This window comes from Alosa pseudoharengus, unplaced genomic scaffold (genome assembly GCF_046254945.1).
Source record: "Alosa pseudoharengus isolate Yale_2024_CS ecotype anadromous, Long Island Sound unplaced genomic scaffold, YU_APseudo_1.1 YU_APseudo_1.1_scf_10, whole genome shotgun sequence".
Taxonomy (NCBI): domain Eukaryota; kingdom Metazoa; phylum Chordata; class Actinopteri; order Clupeiformes; family Clupeidae; genus Alosa; species Alosa pseudoharengus.
Window position 1 is genome coordinate 11,610,333 of NW_027468565.1, and position 17,971 is coordinate 11,628,303.

At 43.6% G+C, this 17,971-nt stretch overlaps 1 protein-coding gene across 1 annotated transcript in view; it reads left to right on the top strand.

The window, feature by feature from the left end:
* Window positions 1-5,376: 5,376 nt before the first annotated feature.
* fam107b (family with sequence similarity 107 member B) overlaps window positions 5,377-17,971 on the top strand; it is a 25,401-nt gene continuing 12,806 nt past the window's right edge. The window contains exon 1 of the mRNA XM_076263334.1: window positions 5,377-5,549. The gene's annotated coding sequence lies outside the window, so the exon portion shown is untranslated. The remainder of the gene's footprint in view (window positions 5,550-17,971) is intronic.

Genomic DNA, 17,971 nt, shown 5'->3' on the forward strand with positions numbered 1-17,971 from the left:
TATTTAGTTATTGTTTAACTGGGATTTACAATGGGACAAAGAGACATAAAACAGTAAAGACAAAAGAACAGGACAGAAACCTTTGGTGGAGCCTGATTCTAACGGCCAGCTCTTAGACTAGCATAAATTAGACAGTTAGACAGAACAGGACTAAAGGAAGATGTTCTGAGGGGAAAAAAACATGAAAGGGAATCTGCACCTGGGCATCGCTGGAACTAAGATGGTTTCCATGGCAAAGGTCACTCAACCTGGGGATCAGGGGCTTTAGGTCAGCTCTTCCCCTCTGTGGATCCTCTCTGTGAGCCATATAGCTTTGGACTCAGTGGCCTTTCGTTTGGTTGATATTAGATAACGTCCAAATGAATATTCAATTAAGCTATTTCAAAGAAACCCTCTGAATAGCGGTTGTGTCATAGCTTGCTAACTGGAGAAAGTAGATTTTGCTCAATGGTACATTAGTCACGACATCTGCCATGCTGCCTTGCCATCTTAAAGTGATCGTGGGATGGCTAACTGTGGCCAGTGCTGAAGTCTGGACGAAACTCAGGGGTCATTCTGAGGGAGCCATAGACATAGGCTACTTTAATAAGACGGCTGGCCCACGGCCTGAGTCATCCCTCGCTCTGATTAGGTTAGTGAGGGGCCGGCTGGACTGGGCTGGGTTGCGACTCTGCTCCTGGGTCTCCATAGTCATGGCAGAGTGACAAGGGAGCCTGAGCCTTCTCATAAACACGTGCCATTCTCCAGTCATTCTTTGTATTTCTTGGCTGCCTCGGATCACTCTCTGCCGCCAAAGTTATCAGTGACTGATCATGACCATACTGGAGCAGGGCTGCGTATGGCTTGCTCATGCAGTTGGCTGTGTGTCTGAGATCTGGATTAAATCAGTGACACAAGTTGCGAGCTTCGTCACATAAGGACAGTGAGAGTATGGAAAGAATCAAACCTCTCACTAAAACATGGAGCTTTGCCCTGCTGCAACGACAAACAACTGAAAAATACCCAACCAGAGGAATTCGGGGTTAATGTTCAAAGACAATTGGATCACACCCCTGTAGAGCATGCTGTTCCTACAGCGTTGACCTCTTGTTAATAATAAGTGAAGTTAAATGCTTGAAAAGATCAAAGTTGAGGTCAAGATTACCGGTATTAGGTCCATTTGAAGGTAATAAATGCAAATAAAATATACCTCCACATTTACCTTATGGAGATCTGAGTGCTGCAGCAGTGTTTTAAAATGAACAGACATTGAGTCATACATTGTGTTTAAATATCTTCTTTGCACAAGTGTTTTCTTCTTCTTCTGTTTACATTATGCCATATTCTAATTTAATTTCCTGTGTGCTGAAAATAAGTACTTGTATGGATGTCAAATATGCTTGGGGCTGTTTTAGCCTGCAAAACAGGTGTAGTAAAACAGTAACTACAAAGATTTATTCAATGAGCTCCATTCATGGCCTTTGAGAGAAGTTTGCTTTGCAAGACATTTAAACCGTATGGACACTGCTTTACTTTACCCAATGCAATAGCAAAGGCATAGTTTTCCATCTCAAAGCATCTGTCATTCATTACTGCATAATCTCCCACTTTTTGTTGTTTAGTGTTTGTGGTGAAAATAACAATAGTGTGTGCTGATGTCATATGTGTTAGTTTGGAAATCTGTCTGTGAGACATATGCCTTTTGGGCATAAAGCACATATTGTCTTTCACCAAATGCAAACCAAAGCACTGGTTAGAATATACATAGCATGCACATAGCATTTCAAACATGAAATGATTCAAAATAGCCTTTCCAGTGTCAGTAACATGAGGATAGAATAATGAAATGTAGTTGAAAGTTTGCATAGACAAACACAGACATACAAATGGGCCCCCACTACCACCACTCTACAAACACATAGAGAGAGAGAGAGAGAGAGACGCAGAGAGAGAAAGAGATGCAGAGACACACACACACACACAAACACAGATAGAGAGAGAGAGAGACGCAGACACACACACACACACACTTTCTCTCACAAAGGCACACAGCGGTCTGATGATATCATAGGTTGTGGGGCTATCCCACCCTCCCAGGGAGTCTCAGAGGAAGAGGCAGGGAAGGAGAGGAACTGGAGAATGTCCAGTGGAAAGTGTGTGTGTCTGTGTGTCTTTGTGTGCGTGCACGTGTGTGTGTGTGTGCATTTGTGTGTGTTCATATCAGTATGCACACTCTTGCAGCACTAGCGTGTGGTTCATAAGCCTGAGGAGATAAAAAGCAAGAGCCTGATAACGAAGAGGAGGCGAGATACAGGGAACGGTCCAGATTAAAAACAACAAAACTCCCTTCCTCACTACCGTTCACTCCCTAGTCTCTGTGTGTTACCTATAGGTGAAGGCATCACTGACAGACCAGATTAAAAACAACAAAACTCCCTTCCTCACTACCGTTCACTCCCTAGTCTCTGTGTGTTACCTATAGGTGAAGGCATCACTGACAGACCATCTGGAAGGCTTAGTCCCTGCCTAGAGAAAGTCATGGTCTCCAAACTTCCATATGAAGTGAAACCTTAAAGAAACACACTCACACACACACACACATACACACACACACACACACACATACAGGAACAAAAGTATAAGAGTCATGACTCGATGTACTCATAGTTTTCCGGATTGCAACACAGAGATGTTTCAACTCTGGCTTTTGAAACCGAGCTGGACGGAGGCCATTCTAATGACTGTTGAGTTTTAAACGCAGCCTCAGTCCAGCTGTGAGTGGGTTGACACCCACTCTCAGATCTAATCTCCCTGCTAAAATACTCCCCACTCCACTAAAAGTAGGTCAGAGGCAGAAAGAGTGTGTTTACATGTGGTTATTTACAATTTTGGGAAATTGCTCCATGTCTGATGAGAGATATGACCAGAACCATCATTTTGGGCTAAGTGGAGGGATTTGGAGAGAAGTGCTCTGGTGCCTGATAGTGTTAAAATCTCGCTAATATAGTGTAGACCACACTGGAATTTACATCCCCCACCTCCAACAAACACACACACCTAGAGTACACACACACACTGACACTTACATGTTTGTGTTTTTTCCTCTTGTGAAACTGAGTCCACATTAAGCACACAGGGATAATGAGGTTCTTTATTTACCCAGATCTTCCGAAAGCCTTCGCTGTTCTAAGAATGAGAACAATATTTGTGAGATGTTAACCATTACGTCTAACCTTGACAAAGAGGAGAGAAGTTGCTCACACTTGTTTTCAACAAAGTGCTATCAAAAGTTTGGAGGAGATAGATACATTTCACAACCAACAAATAGTTCTTCTTAACCACCCTGCAATAAGGGACATGGTGACAAATGTTTGTCTGTTTGTCTATTTGCTCATTTAAATATGTGTATGAAGAATCGAAGATGCCTGGTTCAGTAGATATCTGCATAAGGCACAAAGTAAATAATCTTCTCTGTATGAAGCTTGGTTGTTTTCTCTTCTGATATCAAGACGCAAGACAACATGAGGTAGCTTATTTTGTACAATACAAGCTGTTTATCACATCTGAATGTTTACATGTTGTTGTATGATTTCAGGAGGAATTACACAGGGGAACAAAAGCATATCGACACACACTAGATTTAGCTTTACTTGTGGTTTAACCCCCCCCCCCCCCCTGTAAACCGTTGGTCACCTGCATGTCACTAACAGATCACCTGGCACACTTCCGTTTGAATGGAAAGTTGTGACAGATGTAAGCACTGAGTTGTCAGTTGTTTATGACAGATGTGCCATGATGTTTCCATGGCAATGATAATCTGTTGATCTAACCGCATTCAGATTATATCTCTATTTTGAAGGAGCACAGTCAGATTGAGAGGAGTAGCCTACACCAAACTCTCTCCACAGCAACTGCGGTTAGGATTTGTTTACTCATTTGTTTATGACAACGTTTACTGATAGAAAGTTGCCTAGCCATGTTATTTTGTGGGTTCTTTAAGGTTGAGGGCAATCTTATTTTGAATTAATTAATATTCTCTGACAGATAATGCAAGTGCAGTTATGGTTTCAAGTAATTTTTTTTTACTCATTGAATAATGTTTCAAGCGTTCCTGATTATTTTTTTTCAGTCACAGTCTGGTTGTGTTCTATAAATTCTGTGGTTCTGTCCCCCCACAGATCAGAACCTTCCTCCCCTTCTTTCCACCGACCCACATCTGTTTCCTGTACGTCCTGAGAGAGATGGGGGTCGGTGAGCACAGTGTTGTCTCCTCTCTCTTTCTCTTTCACTCTCTCTCTCTTAACCACACATATGCACAGGGTACAGTATGGCCTAGGTCTAATGTGTGAGTCAGTAGTCACAGGAGTAAACACATTCTCACTCTGCACCCAAAAAATCAGCTAGACCCCACCCTGACTCACCCTGAGTCATCCTGAAAAAGAGCGTGAGGCAACCCCTATGATTTCCTCGAAGTTACATAAATCCTCTCACAATACAATAGCCAGCCAAAATAGCACACACATAAGGGTAGCCTAATATTTCATTTGTAAGCTACAGCCAAGAGGTGTAATTGTGAATCATTGTTTGTATGAAGCCATACCTTCATTAGAAGTTTAACTTATAGGGTACTAACTTTTACATTCGGAAATCTAAATAAGGTTTAATATGCTATTTTACGCCTATCTTGGTAGCAGGTGGATCTGGCAAATAGGAAAACGTGTAATGTATGACCTAACTATTCTCTTTGAAAAAAACATTCGGAGGTAGGCTACTTGTTGCCTCAGAACTATTAGCATGCAGAGCTGACCTTGGTGAAGTCAACTTTGCAGCATCCTCTTCGCGCCTGGCCAGCGATTACTGGAAATTGCGTCTCTGCACGCGCACATCACACATCTTCCGCTGAACTCATCACCTCCATTTCAAGAGCGGGCTAGTTGTGATTTAAAATGTGTATTATAATATTGTCTATGTCTGTAATATTCCCCATTGTCTTGCAAAGTAAGAGAAGCATGAATTCTTCTTTTGTCAATTTAATAGAAGGGGAGATCTGGAGCCCGACAGATTAATCCATACACGGATTATGTCTAAAAAATGTCTTGTTGACAATAATCACTATGGGGTATTAGGGTATGGTGTTGTGTGATATGTCAGCATCAACCTCACATAAACCGCTTGTGTACTCACTGTATTTGATGACGAAAACCACACAAAGAAAAATGTCAAACAATTGCATCTATCCCAGTGTGCGCGTCAGTCTCCTCCTCTCTTTCATGTACCACGCCCAGTGAATTCTTGGGGCTCCCCTTAATGAATAAACATGAGACAAGGGGGAGGAGTCTTCTATGTGAATCAAGCTTTGGGTCGTATAAGACAGCCCCCCACCGCCTAGTATTAATTTACATTTTCTATGGGTCCCGTAACTGAACTGTTTCCAACAGAGGAGAAAAGCAGATAGACACACCTTAAAAGAGAAGTGCTCGGAAATTTCACGGATGTTCAACAAATCCTTTTTACTTTTTGTCATCTGAGCAAGTTTTCTTCAAGACCAGCAATCTAAGAGGAACTTGGAGGTATGTGTCTTTATGTCTGTGTTTCGTTCACCGATGTGATGAAAGGTTAGGCGGTTGTTATTTATCGGTCCTGCGCGCGCGTGCGGGACGAGTGACTCCTTTAGTGAAATCAATCTCGGATAGTCATCTGGCATCATTCCGCTTCAGTTCAGTTGCTGAACGTGACCGCTGAAAACAAAGTAACCTACACAGGCTCCTCGGAGGACATTGTTGGAATCTCGGTGATAAACAGGACAAATAAGACCCCGGTGGTTTTATCTCATACAGAGATCGTTATTGTTCAATTTGTGTGTAACGTTAGAGGCCTAGCCTACTTCTTTTAAAATATTAGTAGAACATGCATGGGACACATATCCTCCATGAACAATACTGGTGGTTGCGTTATTGTTCTTTACGAGCAGTTGTTCATTCGTGGAGTTGCTTAAAACATTGTTCTTCTGAAGCACACATAGCACAAATATTTTTTTTAGCCAACGTATGCAGCCATTTTCGTGAATGAGCCCATAGTCTGTAGTAAATTTAGTTTCGAGTGACAGCACACAAGTCAAAGCACATGGGGCTGGGTGCGTTTGTCATTGGAGAATTCACACCGTGGCTGACTGAGAATGGGAGTAGCCTACTCAACAGCACTTCAAGGCTCCTGTTAAGTATACTTTTCTGTGCTGTGGACTCTAGACAGCCAGACGTTTCTGTTCCTGAACATTTCTTTCTCATGCCTTACCACGTGGACATTGTAGAAGAGTTGACGGCTGTAGGATAATCGTCGTGCTGATTACTCAGATCAGGAAGATTGCTTTCAAGCAGTAGCACTTCTGGCAAAAAAGATTAACACTCTGTAAACCTTTAGCTAAACTTATTGCAATCGGGTAAAGTGACAAAGTTAATGAGATCCTATGCCATATCGTGCAATGCAGTGTGTGCTGATCATAGAGGGTAGTGCAGATTCACTCTGTCTGATTGGCAGGGGGCTGGGTGGGGAAGGCCCAGGCCACATGTGTTTGTAATTTGGAGTGTATTTTGTCAAACACTATACATCTGTTTTTTGATCTTTGAACCCATCCTCTTGCATTTGTACATGTGTTTGTGCGCACTGCAGACTCCCCTTGAGTCCTCCTTCCACTTCCCGAAGGGAATGACAAGCGATTGAGAAAGGGGCTTAGATTTGAATAGTTCAGAAAACTATCATCCCATGTTCAGCGACATAGGTTTTTGTGTTGCTTTGGCCCCTATCTCTGTTCTGTGTACAGGTTGTATTCTCCCATGTATATGTGTTTTCTGACTCCCATTACAGTAGTGATCTGGGTGACTTCTATTGTCACACAGCTCCATCAACCATTTTAAAACATTCCTAAACAGTATTATGTCATCTTAACACACTCGGTCAGAACAAGTCTTAGCAGTTCAAGTATGTCAGACAACCTCATATTACCCAGACACAGAAGAGAGCTTTGTCACTACAATTTCCCTCCCTCACCCTCTCTTTCTTGACATTCTTAGTGTTGTATCTCAGTACATAGGATAAAATGAGTGTGTTTATCAGAAAATGAAGAACAGAACATCTATGAGAAGTGAAGGAGGAATCTGTTGACTAACATGTGATGACATAATTCTCTGAATGACTGAGGTGGTACACTCTCCTAGTGAGTCACAGAACTGTCCCTGTGAACGGGAATGTTTAGTATGCTCTCTCAGCTGGTCATGGTGTTGTCTCTCCATAGGGCTCTGTAGAGCCATAGCTTTCTGCCAAGATCACTGTTCACTTTCTGTAATATTGCTTGTGTGTGTGTGTGTGTGTGTGTGTGTGTTTCTGTTGGACAGGATGATGAGTGTGTACATGAGATAGTCAGGCCTTGGTTAGGGATGTGAGTGTGACAGTTGGCCGTGTGTGTGTGTGTGTGTGTGTTTAGGGCCCCCAGTGACACAGTGTGGGTCGAAATCCTCGCTTTATTCCTGTGTCTTTCTTTGCACAAATGCTCCCATGAGTCAGCAGCTGCAGCCACGGCAAAATTGTGTCCATGTTGCAGAAATCTCTCTCCCTCTCTTTTTCTCTGTGTGTGTGTGTGTCTGTCTGTCTGTCTGTGTCTGTGTCTGTTTGTGTGCACATACTTACATGTTGTTGTTCATGCCAGTTGCTTCAGATGACCGGAGCATTAACATTCAAAACTTTTTCAGCAATTATTGCCTGGTGACATTGTCCATTTTCTGTTGCTTGTGTGTGTGTGTGTGTGTGTGTGTTGTCTGGTTTTGTGCGCACACGTGTGTGTGTGTGTGTGTGTGTGTTCACACTGACATTTGGATCTCTTTGTTCATGTTATGGGCTTTGATGCTCACCCCCTAGTGTTTACTGTATCCTGTCTCCACGTTGGAAATTCTTTCTGTTCAGACCATCCATTCTGAATATGTATCGGCGTCAGTCCACATCACTTATTTCAAGATCACGGCTCTTACTTACTCTGTATAGATGTGCCACAGTAACATGATGTAATAGTACCCATCCTGTTGTAACCACCATGCCTGGCAAATGTTTTGATTCTGCTTGCCGAGGGTTTCTATTGTGACGTCACTAGCCAGGTATTACATTTTGATAGGCATCGTGGTGGTCCTCCCCACGAGCCAATCGCACCATATGGATGGGGTAGGAGGCGGGACTTTGCTTCGTGATGTCACTCTTTGTTTCCTAGATGTGTTTTGATACACGTTGGAGCTGGTGCGCGCGCATTGTGGTTGGATGACAAGTTAGAGATGCATCAGGACCTAAACGCACACACACATGCACAAGAACTCACTCTCCCCGATCCATGGAACATCATATAATATGTTAAATGCACTGTGTAATTACTCTCTGCATGTCTGTGAAATCCATTAACTAGACCCGAATGTAGTTTTAAAAAATCTCAAGTATATTCCAGGCAAACATTTACATTAACTGGCAGCATTTATATAAAAACAGTACTGTTTTCAGATGTGTGTACACCAACAGAGTATTGTTGGTCACAATAACAGCATTTATAATATGCACACATACGGAAAGCTTTAATAGTGTGGACTTCAAATTCTGGGTCAAACAAAGAAGCTAAAACAAAGACAGATGAAAAATTAGTGTAGGTAGAAACAGTACCACCTCTCAGGAGAGCTTGCGTCTGTGTGATGCGCGATGAAGGGGAAAGAGAGGAAAGCGCGTGTGTGTGTGTGTGTGTGTGTTTGTTTGTGTGTGATCCAGACATAAGAGAACATGTGTGTATTTTTCCATGTTAAATCTGTAAAATGCATACTAGGTCTTGTAAATTTGAAGTAAAGATGTTCCACCCTTGTTTTTCTCCTCAATGGGACGAAAGGGGGGCAACCTGTAATGTATCATTACAGTCTCAGGAGGAAGAGAAACAGAGGGAGGGAGGGAGAGAGAGAAAGCGTTCATTGGGGGTGGGGGATGATATCGTAAAGAGAGATCGGGTTGTGGGAAAATAAGTTAGAGAAACTGACACCTGGCATTATTAGGTAGAGAAGCATCTCATTCATGTATCATCTATAGAATTTCGCACAAAAGGTTTCAGGTTTTTTTTTCTCTGTATGTGAGATTGTGTCAGCCTGGTATCAGTGATCCTAGTTAAGATGAGGTTGATGGTCAGGGATGAGTATTTGCACTGCGATCTTTGGTGTGGTAATCTATAGATTTGTAGAGGGATCCATGCATGAGCATCTGTCTTTAAATTTCGCTGTTAAGGCCTGGGCCAATGGCAGCTCTCATCTCTGAGCCTCCACATTGATTTTCCATTCTCTCCGTCGGAGGCCTCTATTCTGAACAAAGAGGCGTCCCCATGCACATTACTGGAGCTGCCGCACAGGCTCCGGCAGATGCGCGCCCACACACACAGAAACGCAGACACACACACACAGAAATGCAGACACACACACACACACACACACACATACATATATACAATTACACAAAGTCTCTATCATATATCAACACATATAAGAGGAGCCCTGTGTAGCAGCCTTAGCATGATGGAACACTTTAGAGCTTAGTTTCAGAACACCATGTTACAGCCTAGTAAATGAGTCAGGCTGATTTTTTTTTTTATGTTCTCATCTCATTCCTGATCAAGAGATGTTATGTTTGGCACATTTTTTTCAAATAAGAGTCAATCAAATCAGCAAATCCACCAATGTTGAAGTCATTCAACATATGAGTGTATGTGTGTCTGTGTGTGTGTCTATCGCACAAAGAAAAAGGGCTCTTGCGTGCTCCCGGCAAAGGACCCTTTGAACCAGCCACCTGCACGTCCACACAGACAGACAGACAGTGCCAGCTCAGCAGTTGGCAACAGATAATGCTCAGGCTGTATAGTAACAGTTGCGATTTCCCCCCACTCTAGAGTGGTCGTTGGAAGGGGGATCCTCCCTAATCCTTCTTAATGTGCCAGAGAGCCACAGAGAGATTGGAGTGTGTGTGTGTGTGTGTGTGTGTGTGCGCATGCGTGTATGTGTGTGTAAAAAAAGTGGTATAAATCCACTTGATGTAGCCAGTCAGGAGCCAGGAGTCCAGTTATTTTGGAAATATAGGGGTTGGTATGGTGGGATGTTGACTCTCAATAAAAAACAAAAGTGTTCTGTGAGCATCTATGATAGGACATTAAAAAGTGTGTGTATCTGTGTGTGTGTCTCTCTCTGTGTGTGTGTGTGTGTGTGTGTGGCAGATGTTCAATCAGGCTCTCTGAATGTTCAGATTGCCTACTTCAGTTATTGAGCTAAGGAGGTATTGATCCACTGCCAGTGTGTAATGGTCTTGTTCGTTGTGTGAAGGCTAGTGATTTGTCTTCCGCCTCCCAAGTGATTCTATAAGCCCTTATTTCGATGCCACTTGTTTCTGTTGTGAAATAACAAATGTTATTTTCTCCCGTACATGTGCTGCCCCTTCCTTTCTTTGTGTCTCAGGGCCTGATTGGTGCTGTTTTATATCATCAGTGGTTCCAGGTTCTTTCAGTCAAGGGTTCATTTTCCTGCTATAAGTAAATATAGTCATTGCCATGTGTCAGCCATCATTCACCCTCCCACATATGTTTGGACACACACACACACACACACACACACACACACACACACACACTGCTTACCTCGGCAGTGGTGTAACAGGTGTGAAGTGCAGCTGACCAGGACATATAGCAAAACCATAGTGAAGGCTTTGTTGGTGAGGGCTAGTAGGCCATAAGCACAGACAGACAGCTGCTAGTCACCCCCTGCACATCCACCTCCATACATGCACAAACACAAGTGCACACACCCTCTTTCTCCCACTCTCTCTCTCTTACTCTCTCTCTCTCTCACACATACACATACACAAACGTTGACCTGAAGGACAGCTGCTGACCCTGCTCAAAGATTAGTGTCCCTTTAAAGACAATGGGTCAGCAATCAGCTCTTTCTGTGGATGTACAGATATCTTCCTTTTCTAAGCTCTCAGTAAGTATAGTGGGAAAGATTTGATATGTCTCTTCAAATAAGACAACTTAAACTGCATGTAATCACCGCTGATGTCATTTCTCCATATGTAATATTCCTGATGTTTTTTCAACTCTATAGTGTTCTGTTGATGTCGTCTCTCCATATGTAATGCGTTTCTGACGGTGTGTGTGTGTGGAAGCTGTGATCATGTCCGGGCTATGTGTGGAGCCGGTGGGAGAAAGCTTTTGCCAGTTCATCACATTCTCTCAGCATGATCTAAGCTGCTGTCCTGCCCTTTTTCAATGAGGCCTATTCAGACAATGATCAGACAGTGTAAGAATGGTCACACACTCACACACACTCACACACACACTTATGTGTATGTGTTTGAGCGGAAGCCATGGGTCAGTGACAGCGTGAACAAGAAAGTTCTTGTGAATGTAGGGACAGTGTAGGCTACAACTTTTTTCCCCCAAAAATAGCTCTCTTGGTGGCTTATTCTGCTGTCGTTTGATGGGGGAGGAGGTGTGTGGGTTGGGCGCGTGTACTGTGTGGTTTCGCACGTCGGACATGAACGTTGCTACATAGCTGACACGTTTGTATGACTTCAAATCCGTGAGGTCAATGATTGAAATGGACGAGCCACCCCACTACTCACACAGACACAAAAGTCTACCTACAGAATACACTACCTATAGAATGCAATACTTAATTAGACTTGTAGTCAAGACCGCTTAAACCAAGACCAAGACACTACCAAGACCAGAGGGTATCGAGACCAAGACTAAGACAGACCAAGTCAAGACCAAGACCTAGACCAAGTCAAGACCGGAAAAAAACAGACTAGTGTTGAAGTTACACCATAACTAGCATGATGAAATTGTAACATTATATCAAAAGATACAAAATGATAAACTTGAAATTGCAGCTTGTTCCATTGTAGTAGCCAAATTACACTAAGCGCTTTCAGATATAACCTCCGGAGTATATGAGGAGGTTTGTCAAACGGAGGTCCTACCCTTCGGATTATTCAGATATGATGCTAACCTGCGGACCTAATACTGACCTTATACGGACGTATGTGTGAACGACATACACGCACAACAGAATCTCCGTGTGGTTGTCGAGTGAGGGGTGGGGGCTTGTAGAGTTCACAAGATGCTGAGACATGACGCAGATTATATGCGGCCGCTGCCTGTCACAGCTGCTTCTTGTTTACAAAATATAGCCTATGCATTATGTAGGCTAAAGAAGAAGAAATCTATTGTGCATAGGCTAATACTTGAAGTAGGCTAGTCACGTAAGTGGGCACTTGAAATTGACCTAGCCTACAGTATTTGTATGTGTGCTTCAAATAAACACATTTATCTGTTTTCAACGTTATGTACCAGAATTAGCTAGGCTATAGAACCCCAAATCTGGTTTGCGTTGGAGAGAGAGAGCATGCACAAACTTTATGGTAGGCTATCAGCCAATTCAGTAGGCTAACTCAAGACTTCAAGATCATACAACGTTTTTAAGCAACAAACAAAATACTAACATTAATAACAGTGAAGTTGTTCGTTTTTTCATGGTTTATTTTTTCCAAAAGCATCCTTTCCCCATGTGTAGCATTTACGTAAGGAGCTTGGAACAAAGTTGGGTTTTCTTCGTTTTCATTTTCTCTAGGCATATATGCTCAGCAAATATCAGCGAGCTCAGCAGGTCATGAAGGCTATCAATGAACAGAAAACAGTGTTGGCTAACAATTTATTAAATACTCCTGTTATTGTCGTCAATGATGTTGCTATAGGCTACTGCCTTTTCAGCGCCTTCTGCTTATGATGATTCAGTCTTCTGAATTCGTTTGTCCTTGCCATGCAGTTGTAGCCTAATGTGTCTCTAACGTTCCCTTCAGGTGTTCTATCAAAATGTTGTATGCCCTCATGGACAGTAGCTCCATGATGTCTGCATCTTTCCAGGTTGGAGATTTTCTGGACAGCTCTATGCCACTCCATCATAACACTGGCATTTAAGTCAGATCTAACCACATGGACGCATGAAAGAAACGTCACCAACACGCCCTCTCACACACTAGGTGTGATTTTAACCGAATGTTCTACTCCTCGTTCAGACACAGCACATTTACATAATGTCCGGAGGAAATACTAGGGGGGGAGTAGTATAAACACCGGGTGAATTCGGACTTCCATATGACCGGTTATGTCGTTCAGATATACGGCCCCACCGTTTAACATCGGCAGAACCTCCGGTCTTACACGTATGTCTGAAAGCGCTTACTGTATGATATCAACTTCCATGAAATAGATTAGGCCTAATGTTTAGTCAACACAACGGTGATATGCAAATGTTATTTCCCATTTATTTAGTCAAACAACACTGTCACACTATACTGACTTTGCACACATTCACTCCTCAGCACTCTCAAACATTTCCCAACTCTGAACTCACACTAGACTGACTTTGCACTCATTCACTCCTCAGCACTCATGAACATCATACATACAGTACTCTGCTTGCAATAGTAAGTCCCTTCACCATACTTGCAATACACTGCCCCCCCCCCTTCTCCCCTACATACACAGCACATTATTTCATCAGGAAGCTTCTCCAACACACATCCCCAACATACTTACAGCACACTGCCCCCCCCCCCCAATACACAGCACATTGTCTCATGAGGAAGCTTCTCCAACACACATATTGCACACTGCCCTCTCCCCACATATACAGCACACTATCCCATCTCCCTTGTCATCCCCCCAACACACACACCAAGACCCCTGGCAGTTGGGTTAGCCCCTTGAGCCGTGGATCTGCCCAAGGTTTCTTCCTTGGTAAGGGAGTTTTTCCTTGCCCCTGTTGCTCTTGGGTGCTCCTTGTTGGTGCCCCCCCCCCCCAATCCCAATCCTCCCCCACCTTTCTTATGCAGCCCTTGCCACTTAATCTACTAAACCCCTCTTCTACTGCACTTTTTACCCCCCCCCCCAACTGCATTTCTTACTTCCAGTAACTATATGCATGTGACAATAAACTTCCTTGTATCCTTGTATCATAAGTACACATACGTACAAATACACAAACTCTGCTCTGTTGCAAGGATCCACGTTGTTCTATTAAATGGCGTTTAAATTAAATAGCCTTCCAACAGGTTGAAGCGGAGCTTTGTTACCAACGTTATCGAGTGGTTTCAGTTTCTCACGTAAAAGTGGTCTCGAGACCAAGACCGTATGTACTACCCACAGTATGCAATATCTACAGTATGCACTACCCACAGTATGCAATATCTACAGTAGGCCTACTGTATGTGCATAATTGCTGCATTTGTGCAGCATTTCATTTCTCAATTAAACTATACAGTTAGTCTACTGGATTTGTAATTATTGTTATTCTGTGTTACGTATTGTGTTAGTCTTTTGGTCAGTCTTTGCCAAATCAGATAATTGGCAGTTACCTGACTCCTGTGGGTTTCCTATAGCGGTAACAGACTGAAAGGTGTGATTGAGTGACACGTCAGAGTGGCGTCACAAGCACGTTGGTTTGTGCGTTTGTCCGTGTTAGTTTGTGCGTGCATCCATTAACCATTAACGTGGCCCGGTGACGATGAAGGATGGCGGGGCACTCCGAACAGGAAGCTGTTTTGCAATCCGTTTGCCAACGAGGAAACAGTTGAGAGAGTGTATCCGCTGTGAGCAGTCACTTGTGTCGCTCGCTTCAGTGTGTTTCCCTAGTCACAGCAAAGGGGGAGGGGGGATGTCAAGTTTGAAGTACAGTGCTCCGAACGAGGCGGGTGGTAGCGTCGCATCAGGTGTGAAAAATGTGACCGCACCCAAAATCAAGTGCTGTGTGTACACACTCAAATGCAGACACAATTCTGCGCAGTAGTTGTAGCAGCTGTGTGTGTAAGTTGTCTTCATACCCTGCTCTCTGTTGTATGTGTGTGTGTGTGTGTGTGTGTGTGTGTGTCATGATTCTCTCCAGGGGATTTTTATTAACACAAGTGAAACCCCTCACTCTCACTCTCAAAGTGATATATCATCTCGCTCACTCCCGCTCTCATACACACACTCATACACACACATACTCACACACATATACACACACACAAACAAACACACTCTCAAACTGGCACTCATTGGGCGGATTCTCTCACACTCAGACTGACCCGACCCTTCGCATGACCTCATCGTGTGACCCCTCAGTCCCTCAGGTCACACCACTCCAGTCCCAGAGTGGGAACAGGAAATGCATCCCAGGAACCCCGAACGGCCCTCCAGAGATGTCCAGACCAAACCCTCCGACGCCTTCTCATGGGTTCTTACAACTCACCCCCTAATCCCTCAATCACTCAGCCTGCCAACATATGGCCCCACTCAGACCCCTTCCACAAAACAGAGTCTCACGCCGACTTTAAATATTTATTTATTCAAGTTGATGTCCATGAGAGAAGTATTCGTGCAGCTTATTTGTCAGCTTATCTGTCACGTCCGCTATAGGGTCCGAGCGATTCTACAAAGGGTGTCAACTGCGTGTGGACAGGCTCCAAGCAAGGTTAGAATGGATGAGAAGAAGAGCTACACATCCATGGGGTCCGCTGCAGTAGTATGTGTGCATGTGTCCGCACACATACTACTACACATTCTACCATGGAGAGAGCAACAGCATGCTGGGTGTCTTGTTCACATTCTTAAAGGGGACGTGAATGTGGGGCTTCACACTTCTGCGTAACCATTCCAAGTCATTTTGTTTGCCATAGCCATTTTTCTGTGTGTGTGGTTATGTCTTTGTGTCAGTGTGGCCGTCAGGCGGTCCAGATGCTGCTCTTCAGTTCTCTGACCTGGTTTGAATTATCAGCTAGTTAAATGAGAGATGTCCACTGGACCAGAAAACAATACGCCAGGGGTTATACCCAGGTAGAGATGAGTTACCACAGATGGTGTGTGTGTCTGTGTGTCTGTGTGTATGTGCAAGTTGTTCAACATTGTCTCTTCATTAGACATATGAGTTTTGATACTCTGTGCCTGTGTGTGGAAGTCTTTGACTGGACAAGAAGGGAAAAGGCCTTTAAACCAGCCTGAATGTAGACTTCGCCCAGTAGTCATATGGCATCTCACTGGTATCAGGAGAAGAGTTGTGGATGAAGGCACTGTAATAAGTACTAAATTATGTTTAGACAAATTTACAGCTGGTTATTGCTATATCACAGTGTTAACATGTCTGTTATTTGAGATAGAAAGAAATATCCGAAAATGTTAGCCAAAGGCAAACAATTACAGGAAATTGCACATTGTGAAGATGAGGCATTGGTAAACTGAACAAATGAGACATTTATTAAAATAACAGTGGAAATGTGGGCCAGAGCTGCAGATTTTGAACCTTGACATCCCCTGGAGAAAACAATGAACTAGAGCTGGCTGTTTATTTTTTCTCTCTCTCTCTCTCCTCTCTTTCTCTTATCCCCCCCCCCCCCCCCTTTACACACAATCACTCTCTTGTTTCAATGTTGGATGGATAGGCCTACTTATAACTACATGTAAGACTAACATTGAAATACATTTAACATATTTCTGGCCCAGATATTCAGCTAGCTTCCCCTTCTCTGTTCCTGGTCTGCTATGTCCAGACAGCCTCGCCTCCTCTCTTCTCCTGTCCTCTGCTCTGCTCTGTGGGAACGGCATGGGCTGGTTGATTGTAAAATTTCTCAACTACCCACTGGAGGAAATAGATTCAATCCTCCACAAGGTTTTCCACATTATGTCTGGAGAGTTGGCCAATATTCCTGCTTTTTCTTTCTTTCTTTCTTTCTTTCTTTTTTTCTTTCTTTCTTAATTTCTTTCTTTCTTAATTTCTTTTTTCTGCCTCTCCCTGGCTCCATCCCTCTCTCTCTCTCCCTCTCTCCTCTCCAGGGACTCATCAGTGTCCCTCCTGTAATGTCATCATGAGGATATGTATGATTAGTTAAGCAGGGAATCTGCGTCCCACATGTCCTGACATGCCCTGTGACGTCCCCTTTCAAAAATGGTTCCTAGAATGCCAGTAGATTCTTCTTATTCTGATTCTGACGTCTTCCAGAGAGAGGCCCTCTCCTCTCTAATGGTCTGATGATGGGGGAAGGGGTGAAATATCTTGGTGTGTGTGTGGAGGGGGGGGAAGAGGAAGTGAAGGTGGAGTTGGCAGAGGTTTCGATGGAGTGATTGCCATGGAGACGGGGGGGGGGGACTTGAAGGGGGCAGTGAGAGTAAAGGACAGCAGAGGAGGACTCAAAGGAGGGTGGGACAGATGAAGGAGGGTGTGTGTATGTGTGATAAACTATTATTTCCCCCACCTCATTCCCTGCTGTGTATAAACCACACTGAGACGCACAGGGTCAGATGGTGCAATAGGGCTACCAGCTGCTCTCTCTCTCTCTCTCTCTCTCTCTCTCTCTCTCTTTAAACCCCTCTCCATCACTGTACCCTCTGACGAGGGAACATGTTCAGGCAGAACAAAAGGCACACATTCCCCTTTTTTGGGTCTTGACACATTCTCCCAGTCAGTCACACAGATTCTCTTTTTTGATCCCCTGACTAACTCCCTCTGTGATCTGTTTTTACTTTAATTGTGTTAATGAGGTATTTTAACCTTTAACCTGGCCTCTCTTCACTAGCATGTTTCAAATCGAGGTGGACTGAAGTGTCCCATTGTGCCTCTGTGCTACACTACCCTTGATCTTGCAGAAGTATAAATGTAAATGCTTTATTTTGTTAAAGTTGGTCTCAGGGCAAGAAAGATTTGTTTTGTCTGGTAGCTTGTTTGTGTTTGTGTGTGTGTGTCTGTGTGTGTGTGTGTGTGTTCAACTGTCATCTATGACAGATTCTGTCATGAAGTCATCGCATTTCACATTCACAATCCCAGTCATGACCTCTTCCACATTCCTCTCCCTCATTTTCTCTCTCTCCCTCTCTCTCTCCCTCTATCTCTCTCTTTCTCCCTAGTGTGTG